The sequence below is a fragment of the Anser anser genome, assembly GCF_964211835.1.
Source record: "Anser anser genome assembly, chromosome: 2".
NCBI classification, from domain to species: domain Eukaryota; kingdom Metazoa; phylum Chordata; class Aves; order Anseriformes; family Anatidae; genus Anser; species Anser anser.
In genome coordinates, this window is record NC_139721.1 from 20367125 (window position 1) to 20377519 (window position 10395).

At 35.4% G+C, this 10395-nt stretch overlaps 1 long non-coding RNA gene across 1 annotated transcript in view; it reads right to left on the minus strand.

The window, feature by feature from the left end:
• Window positions 1-256: 256 nt before the first annotated feature.
• Window positions 257-10395, minus strand: part of LOC310893385 — a 91065-nt gene continuing 80926 nt past the window's right edge. Inside the window, exons 3-4 of the long non-coding RNA XR_014578952.1 lie at window positions 1195-1292; window positions 257-956 (exon numbers count right to left, since the gene is read on the minus strand). This is a non-coding gene — a long non-coding RNA (uncharacterized lncRNA). The remainder of the gene's footprint in view (window positions 957-1194; window positions 1293-10395) is intronic.

Consider the following 10395-nt stretch of genomic DNA (forward strand, 5'->3'; position numbering starts at 1 on the left):
AATATTTATATTGTATCCCATGTTCTCTGCCCTCAATAACTGCATCTTTTCCCAAATCATTATTAAAATTAAAAATGATTTAGAAGGATGGACCTTCATCCCTTTCAGGCTGAGCTGTATTACTTAGAATGAATTCTTTCTTCATTACTTCTCATATAGATGTTAGGTTGCCACGTACATCTCTAAAACTACTATTCAGAATCTGTACCAACCTTTCTTTAAATAAAATTGGAATTAAAAATAATTCTTGGTGAAAATTACGTTGCCTTAAGATGTTAAAATTTTTGGTTTAGATAGAATTTACTGATCACTAATCAAATGTTTTTAAACAGTGGCATTATGATACACAGTCATTTTTCAAGGTGCAGTTAGAAACTTCACTGCCTTTAGAAACTAAACTGTCTTTAATGTTATCCAAGACAACCCATGATCCCAGTCTTCTACACTAGATCATCTCAAACTGTATCAAACTTTGAGGTTCAAATACAATTAAAAACCTACTATTTCTTCACTTAGGCCAATGTTTAACATTTTCTTACATCACAGAGGGATGTAAAGAATTGTGACATCAATAAAGAATAGTATCATGCACATGACTGAAGGTTGTAAAAAATGTATGACCTCCAGTAAATTATAAAACTTCCAACTATTGTTATGTTCCATAAAACGTTATTCTATGCAGGGTTCTGTTGCGTATTAGTGAGGTGTATATGCACACCTTGACTTCATATGATCAGAGAAAGGCAAGCCAAGTGAAGGAGCACCAAAATGGGTGTCATATTTAATAATAACACCAAAAAAAAAAAAAAAGACTAAGCTGATTGTAAGAATAAACTTCTAATCATAACAGCTGTAAGGTTTTGGAAGGGCTTCCAGCAGGATAAGTGAGTAGAGGTAATCTAAGTCAGGTTCAGATGAAAGAAGTAGTTTCAGAGCAGGATCATATCGGACAGACCCTGTGAACACAGGAATAATGCATGATAATTTTTTATTTGTTTTAGCTACATGTAAAATGTATGTCCTTGTATGTCTCAAAAGATTATAATAGCATTTGTGACAGACCATTTACAGTATTAATTCATCATCAAAACCAAACAGAAGTAGTCTTATCTGATGCAAAACCTGTACATCATTGGGTACATTTGACATCATAAAATGCCAATATCCCACGGGACACAAACTTATAAACTTTACCTGAAGTGGTCGTATTATATTGGGTTCATTCCTCAGCTGCACTGAAGTAAAGAGGGGAGATAAAGATTCTTTTATGCTTCCACCAGTTCAGCACCATCCTGGAGATAAGAAGCCAAGTCAGCCTTCAGCACAAAGCTAGAGAAATCACAGGGGTGCTCCAGCTCCTGACAACTAGAACAAAACACTCAGTACCCTCTGTCAGCCAGCACTGAAAGAGCATTCCATGCTGCACCCTTCCCTGCTACTCATTGCCTGCAGGCATCACAACTGCCTGCATGTATGTAAATGTACCCCATCCCTGAAGTTAACAAAAATGAAGCTTTCTATAAAAATTGCTCAGATCCATGAAAGGAAAACTTATGACCATTTTACTTCCCTCCAGGAATGGAAAATGACATTACAAGACCTTACAATTTGCCCGTTCTTTTTCCAGCAGCCCACTATTTTCTGTGTTTTATTAAACACACACATAAGCACAAAAACACACTAAGTGTGAATATGTGTGCATGCATATATTTACACACATATATACTTATTGACAGTATATATACACATATAATTTTAAAAAGAAGTCCAGAAAATCATTAAACAATGGTGACTCAACTGTAAAAAAACAGTACTCATTAAATCTCACCACGTTATTTCATATTAAAATCTCTCTCTTTGATTTTACAATGTCAGATTTGATCTTGCACAGTTTAGGTGCAGTATGTTGCCTCTTTCTGTGAACTATTCTCCTATCTATTTCCTAAGCTGTTATTCCACACTTGTAATCATGTTATTTGAGTGCCTTATGTATTCTAAAAATAACCATAATAGAAGTTGCATGTAAGCGCGAGGTGAGAAGTGATGAACGGGACAGCAACACAGCACAACCAATCATACTGAATGTAAATGGGAGACCAGAACACACTGCACAGCAATAAATGATTATTATTATTACAACTTATAAAGAACCCCAAGGTATCAGAGGCACTTCAAAGTACTCATGAAGAGACATATCCCCTCCCCTAAAGAGTTTATAATCTAGAAAGATTGCCTGACTCTTTCTTCTCTCATGAGAGTAAAACAAAACAGAATGATGAGCTAAGCTCAGCATTATGTTGGATCATGCTTAAGCCTATACTGCATCAACAGAGTTTATTCCATTGCTTCCTACTTCATACTCTGATTTTGCCACTAAGGAGCTATACCAGCAGTTTGAGACTTGTTGAAACTCAGTGTGGAAGATGTCCGTGATTCAATTCACTCGCGTAGTCACAACTTGCAAATGTACTTGAATGAACATAAATTTATTTTGCATGCTCATCATAACTTGAACTGAGTCAAACTTTCACTTCCTGGAGTCATCGTTTCCAAGTGAGACCTCGTGCAAAACTTTCATTTGGCCTCCAGCCAATTGTCTGCACTTGTCTACAAGTGTGTCCTGCACTCCAGACCCTTGAACAATGGAAGCTCAGAAGTTTCCGCAAACAAAACTAATCCATCGTTTCCACTGCAATAGAAAGTACCCTTCATAAAAGAGACTGGAAAACAATTCCTGAAGAGGAGTATTCTTTTCCAAAAAATTAGTTCATCAGTTCCTTTCAAAAACATATATTCTTAAACAAATCCTCTCCTGCAATGCCGACCCCAACATTACACAACACCACAGTTGCTATCAAGGTAAATGTCAGCAGGGGTGAACTACATCTTAGACCTGTATGGAAATTATAGAGAGGCAGCATACATCCGAAGGACTGTAAAGGAGAGTACAAAGACAAGAACTGTGTACATGATAATGATTAAGAATCTACTATATGGTTTAAATCCTTTATGTTACCATATCAAGTCATGTTCATCAGAGGTACATAATCCTTTTCCTCGTTAGTACTTTACTCTTTTTAGGCTGCTAGGTAGATGCCAGGACAGACTCTTGAAGCTAAAGGAGACTAGAAATTAAATGTGGTTCTTCTGAAATTACTGGAATCTCTGCCATTTACTTCAGTGGGATCAGGGCCTCACCTTAAACATTAACAATATTAAATGATTTCAGTGGGATTTCTCAAGGGTTAAAATTCTATTTCAGTGTGAAAAAAAGGAAAACTAAATCTCACTTTTAATGAGAATGGGTTGTCTTCTCACCAAATATCATCTGTATCACATTAGAATAATATAATATTTTCTTTTTCTGAAGATAGAGTTGTAGCCTGATTTTTTGCTCATCTGAATTCTTCCTTTTCATATCCTCCACAAACTGAGAAAAAGGTGAAAAGGCAACCGTTGGCATAGAGTATTGAAAAGTAAAAAAATTCCCAAAGCACATTTCCACCCTGAAATTGCAAGTAACCTTTAAAATAAATATAACTGAATGAAATTAGAAAACAAAGAAAAATATTTGTTTCCCTCTGGTAATTTATTTTGTGCATATAATAAGCTGGGTCTGTAGTCAGTTTTACTTTTTCAGAGAAAATGAGCTTTATTTTTTCCAAGATAATAATGCAGAGTGATTGTGCCATTCTCAGGGACTGCTATGGGAGAAGTTCATGTGTATGCTTACAATTAGACAGTGGAAAGCTGTGATTATAACATTTCAGCACATCCTTGACACTGAGAAGACTGCTGTTCAGTGTGGAAAGAAAAGCATACCAAAAAAATACTGCTCTTAGATCCAGGTCATTTGACCCCCAACATCTGTGGTAAAGTATGATTTTCTCTGCCTATTTTTTTTTTCCATTTCCTCTCACTTTCAGCAGAAACCTGGAATTTCTGTTCAAATGCAAAGCATATATATATATATATATATATGCCTATATATATATTATTTTTTTTTCATTCAAGAGAATATGGAAAACTCTGTGTGGAACTGAATGAGAAACCAAGCTGTAAGGTTTTGGGCTTTTTATGGCTTCTCTTTTTACTAGGTTCTCCAACACTGAAATGGAAAAGAGAATCATCCAGCCTCTGCCTCCTCTAGGCTCTAGAGCAGAGAAATTGGATGCCCCTAAAGTCATAGCCTGTGCCAGACCTTCCAGGTAGCTAATATAGCACTGATGGACCAGCCTTTTGAAGATAAGACCCTGTAGGTCTGATTCAAGGAGCATGAAAGCACTAAGGCCCTCATACTCATACATTTTGGGGTCCTCACAGATCTCAAGGTTCGGGACACTGGGCAAAGTTCATATGGGAGTGCTGTCCATTTGTGGATTCCAGTTGTTCATAGAATCATAGAACAGATTGGTTTGGAAGGGATCTTAAAGATCATCCAGTTCCAACCCCCCTGCCATGGTCAGGGACAACTCCCACTAGACCAGGTTGCCCAGGGCCTTGTCCAACCTGGTCTTGAACATCTCCAGGAATGGGGCATCCACAGCTTCCCTGGGCAGGTCCCAGTTTGTTTCCAGTTTTGGAATTGTTACACAGAGAGTGTAAGCATAGGAATAAGGAAGCTGGGACCCACAAGCAGACAGCCAAGTGGGATACCTTGTGGGCTGCCAGGAAGCTTTTTTGGGTTTCATTGGAAGTCTGGCAAAATTGAGGAGTCATAAGAAATATTTCAGTTTTGCAAAGTTGCTTTTTTTTTTTATGAATAAAGCCTACCAGTTTGAAAGAAACTTATGAAGTTCCCAAAGGAATAAGAGAAAATATTGAAAGGGCTGTATTTTTAAGTACGTCTCCAGCTTCGCACTGAGTAGGCATGTGCCATGACTGAATGCTGTGGTATGCATGGCTAGGGAGTGGGAGGAGTCCAACAGTGCTAGAATGTTCCTCATAATTTTCAGGTAATCATTATTTATAGGTGATGAATGTCAATAAAATGCTGTCAATTCACCTTGGTTAGGTAAAGAGCAGTGACACGTGAAAAATATGTATGCTCGAAGCAACCACTAGAGGGGAACTTGCAGTCACGCAGGTGAGGTAGCATCCAGGTTACTGCCTATCTTGGCTTTATTTTCCAAGTGAGATTCTTCAGTAATTAGTGGAAATTTTTGATTTGATTTGATTTTTTTTTTATGGATAGTATGAATCAGTAGACTTGGTATTCGGAAGGGAATATATATTATTGTTTTTTGTTATAATAATAATAAGACCTGCATCTACATTTCTTCCAAAATTTCCCATATGGAAATTTGCTTCTTGTTCAGTCTAGCAATAATGCAATACAGGATTTTAATAAAAGAATCAAATGTGACTGTCAGCTGACAGAGTAGTGGTATTGGATATCTTGTGCTGGGAAGTAGAAATAATACTACACAGGAAATATCAATATGGATTAATCTATGGCTATGGATTTGACCATTTATTAAATTGGTTTTAGTTGTATAATGTACATTAAAGTGAGATAAATTCACAATTCACATTTCATTGATTTAGCTAAGTTCAATTGAGAATTAGTGTTGTTGTTTTGTGTGTTTATATTTGACTTTTTCTTCCTAGAAGCTTAATCAGTGTAAGCTTACATAGCCAATACAACCTGCTGTGAATGCTTGGATCTTTAATGCTGCACCATAAGCCATGCCACTGAGGTAGAAAATTTACTGCTGGCCAGAAAAATAAAAATACCCTCCCTTCAAGATTATGGGGTATACTTCGAAAAGATCTCCAGCTGGTCTTCCAGTTAGCTGGTTTCAGAAAGGCTATAGCAGACATATTAAAGCATGATTGTGTGCACTGAAAACTGCATACATAGGAAAGATATATAACATGTAAATCAAAACTGTAATGCTTTTTTGTACTAAGAAGTATATATTAAATCTAGTGACTCTCATCATCTACAAACTGCCCAGATGCATAACACTACATGTGTGTATGTATTTCAAGAAAACCTTTGACTTGACTTAGTGTAAACCTTTGGAAAAAAAAAATCATTGTTTTTAGTTCTTTTACGATGAAATATTTGTTTTTCAGTTCACAGGATAGAGTGTTTTTCTTATCTTATTCTAAGTATACAAGTTTATGACAAAAAATATATAATAAATCAGGGATGTTCACCTCTCCCTTTAAAACATGGTTTGATTTTACTATTCCATATGTATCAATAGTTATTATATAATATCAAATGGCAATATATACCATTACAGAAATAATTTCCCATCAGTCAGCTTTGACATGGTATTGTAGAAACAAGATGATGGAGAAAATGACAAAGGAGAATTGTACCTATCCAGACTAACAAGAGCTTATCTTAAGAAAAGCAAAAAATACAACTACTTTACTCAGATAACTTTGAGTTCATCTATTTACGGATATATATATATATATATATTTACCATTGAATAACAAAATGTTCTTGCAGTTTTGCTTGTAATAAATGGGGATTCCATTATAAGTAGGCTTCGTAGTTTAACTACATATTTAAATTATTCTAAGAAAACCAGCTTTGCATTGCTACCTATAGGTTATCAGCAATGTTGTTCAAAGGAGTAACAACAACATAACTATTAAATTGAGATGAGATTCAATACCCAGATTGATGGCATTTCTGATTACTTCTGCTAGTAAAACCAATACCTGGGTTTTTATATTTGATGAATTTCTGTGAGTCATTGGGTCAAACCCAGTTACTTTTCTTGGTGGCTGGGCAGGGAAAATCAGAAAAACATGGATCTCTGATTGCCATGTCCTGAACCTAAAAGCACCTTTGTAGCAGCCTATAGCTTTCTAGCACAGCACTTGGCACACATCTCTTTCCATAATTTAAAATATGGAAATACCTGAATAGATTGTTTTCAAGACACAGAGAATGGATGTTAGAATGGTGAATGGTAAAAGGATAGGAAGGGATACATACACACAAAAATTCTGGCATGAAGGTAGGAGAAGATATCCTAGAAGGTATCCGTGTTTGGGAGAAGAGAAGGAGAGATCTATCTAGAAACTCTGCAATGAAGTAAGGAGGTGAGTGAGCTGCAAAGAATTTGCAGAATACAGGAAAATGAGGAAGTTGGTAGCCAGTGCACTTAGAGAGGAGAACAAAGGCACCCCAGGGTGCACAGTAGGCTTGACCTATGGAGGTAATGCACTGTGTGACTCTCTTGTTGATGAAACAACAACAACAACAGTAATAAAGGATTATTTTTTTCTGGCACTCAAAAGCATGCCACATAGTACAGCCTTTGATTGATAGTAAAGTTAAATTAATATTAAATAATCTTGAAATTACAATACTTCTCAAAGGGCCTTTGATTCTATACATGACTCAAGTAAACATAATTTTAAAGTAAATTTGTAAAACTGAATTTAAATAGACTAAGTTGGAAAATCTACCTAACCATAGCCACTGCCACTTTGCCGTAGATGCTTTCTAATATTACCCAGTCTTCACATACTGCAATTATAGGTGGTGAAAAAATGCTCAAAACAAAGAAAATATGCAGATAAATTTGACTTCTTTCAAATTCTACTTTTTACAACATTTTTGAGAAAAGTTCCTCCTATGATTCTGGAAATTTGTTCTTGAAGGTAATGACAATGTTCATAAAGGCACATCTTCCTTTCCTACCTTCCCACCGTTCCAACCTCTTTCTAATCTCTTTCGCATAAGCTGGTGTATAGGTGGATCTTGACAAAACTAGAACTGGAAAATTTTCTTGGCCTCCAACTCTGCAGATAAGTGGTCTGTTTATGATATGTAAATGGTCTTTCTCATTGCCCTACTGGTACTCTATCAAGTGGAAGATGGAAAACACTTTTTTGTAGGAATTGATTTTTTACTCTCTTCCCATTCCCCCCCCCCCCCCTTTTTTTTTTTCTTCTCTGTTGTTTTGCTTCTTCCATTACATTTTATTCTTTTTTTTCCTGCAGGGTTTTTGCTGGTGCCCTTTCAGAGATCAAGGAAAAACTTTCTTCTTTGCTGTTTGTGCTTTCCTGTGAGCACAGGAAAGATTTTCTGAGAAGGGTCGAAAATATAGCTCAAGTTTAGCAGATGTTAAGAGTCAGTTAGAGGTAACTAGATCTCTCTTCATTTTCTTAAACCACAACATGTTTTGACAAGTTATCCAGAACAAAGAAATCTTTCTTAACTGGTGTCCATGCCTGTTATTACAAGAGTGGTAGAGTATGCACTGCAGTGAAACACTTGGCAGTGTCATTCCTTGCTTCTGTGTTCATGCATTTTCCTCTTTTCTTTTCTTTTTTTTTTTTTTTGACTGATCTGCCTCTCAACTGAAAGTAATGTTTAAATATGGGCAGCTTCCAGGCCCTATTTCATCTCAAGCCTATTTGGCACTGCACTGTAGCTTCAAGATTTTCCAAGCAAGTCTAGAGGGACTTGAGTCCCTTAGTTTCAGTACCTGGTAAACAGCTTGTTGCAATTCCATTTTAAAATAAATGCTAAAGAAATGCTGACTTACTAAATATATCTTGATTTCACTGATGCTCAGAATTTTGTGTCTCTATCTTTCACATTCATTAATAAAATGTATCAGAACACTATTCACAGCATTAATTTGTTCTTACGTGTGTAACTGATGTTCATGATTAAGAGGATGAAACCTATTAGATCTTAAAATATACTTTTTTACTACCTGCTCCTGCTCCTGGCCTTTTTAGGACATGAATTTCATTTCATTTGAATTTCACTTATAACAGACTATCACATATGAAACACAAACCAATTCATATGTTTTTATTATTAATTGCAATAATTGCCAGCAATAAATCTATTATGCTTATTTCTGAAAATGACATATATTCATGTTCATAAGTCCTAGCTGATGTGTCTAAGCAATGTAATTTTCAAAGACCAAAGAAAATTACGTTTCCTTAATTTGATGGTTTAGCAAATTTTGAGAAATGAAGCTACTTATACTGATATGTACATAAGTGTTAAGAAGTCATTTAACCTTATCTCCCATCAGCAGTACATAGCCATTTCTTGTTTTGAACAGAGAATTAGGGCAACACATCAACACTTCATAAAGATCTACTCTATATTTCATGATTGGTAAACTGCATGCATAATAGTAGAAAATAAGCAAGATGAGCCACCCACCACACAGGACGAATGATTTGAAGAACTTTTTGTCAATAAAGCAACTATATCCAACTTCAAGATTCACAAGTTAATATCTTAAACCTGTATACCTAGCATCTAAATATCGAGAAGGATTACCCATTTTTGTTAGATGTTTTGGAAGCTTTCTTTATATATAGAATTGGAGATACAGAGCTCAATCTAGGTTACAAAACCATAAATATATATTTCTAAATATTCATATAGATTCTGCTAAGTTGACTAAAATGAAACTAATTCCTCGCTTGATATTTAAATATTGCTTAAACAAATTCAGGGCGCAGTAATTTGGAAAGTACTTCTAGGGTATACACCATCCTTGCCCACACAGGACAGGGGAGAAAAGGATCACTTATTCTGAAGCTGATTACTATCTGAAGAAACACTTAAATTTGGGTTTAAGAATAGAATTAACTATTCACCATATTTCACAAACATCTTAAGCATCTGTAGCATGGATGAGAAGTAGCAGGCATTACCTCTCCCCCAATTTAATCTCCTCAGAAAGTGGGGAAATCCACTCAAATAGGATAACGGTTTGTTACTAAACATTTCTGAACATAAAATATATGGTTTGAAAGTTATCAGTACATAGAAGAATGCATCCAAAAGTTTCTTCCCTGACTTCTCTTTCATTTACTTTGTACAGATAATCACTCTAAATACTTTTGTTTCTGATTGGATTGGAAATTTTGGACTGTTTATTTCAGAAAAATCTGTTGGCAGTGTCATGTATTGATATTGTAACAGGTCAAAGGATTGAATTTGATGAGAATGGATAACTAAGTCTGCTTGTTTGCTCAGTCTTTGGTATCTTTAGTGACTTATTAAAAATGTATCAAGCAACAGTTTACATTATGTGCACAATCTCTTGTGCTATACTATACTGTACTGTAATATACTAATCACAAACTCAAGTTTAAAACATACTATTATAATCTATATTATCACTATATCCTTTGACTGCTCAGCTGTTCTAAGCAGAATTGTACCTTGGAACAAATGTCACATAGCAGATTTCCTCAGTTTTATACATTATTTTCATATTTTGTTCCTATGCCCAACAGAAGAATTCATCCAGCCATGATGGTGGATATGCAGACAATCCTGCAAATGCTGAATAAAAGAAAACTTGGTGCATTTAAAGTGGATTTCCCTTTTTAGAAGAAATGAACTACAAAACAGTCTTAACCTTTGCTTGGTAACTA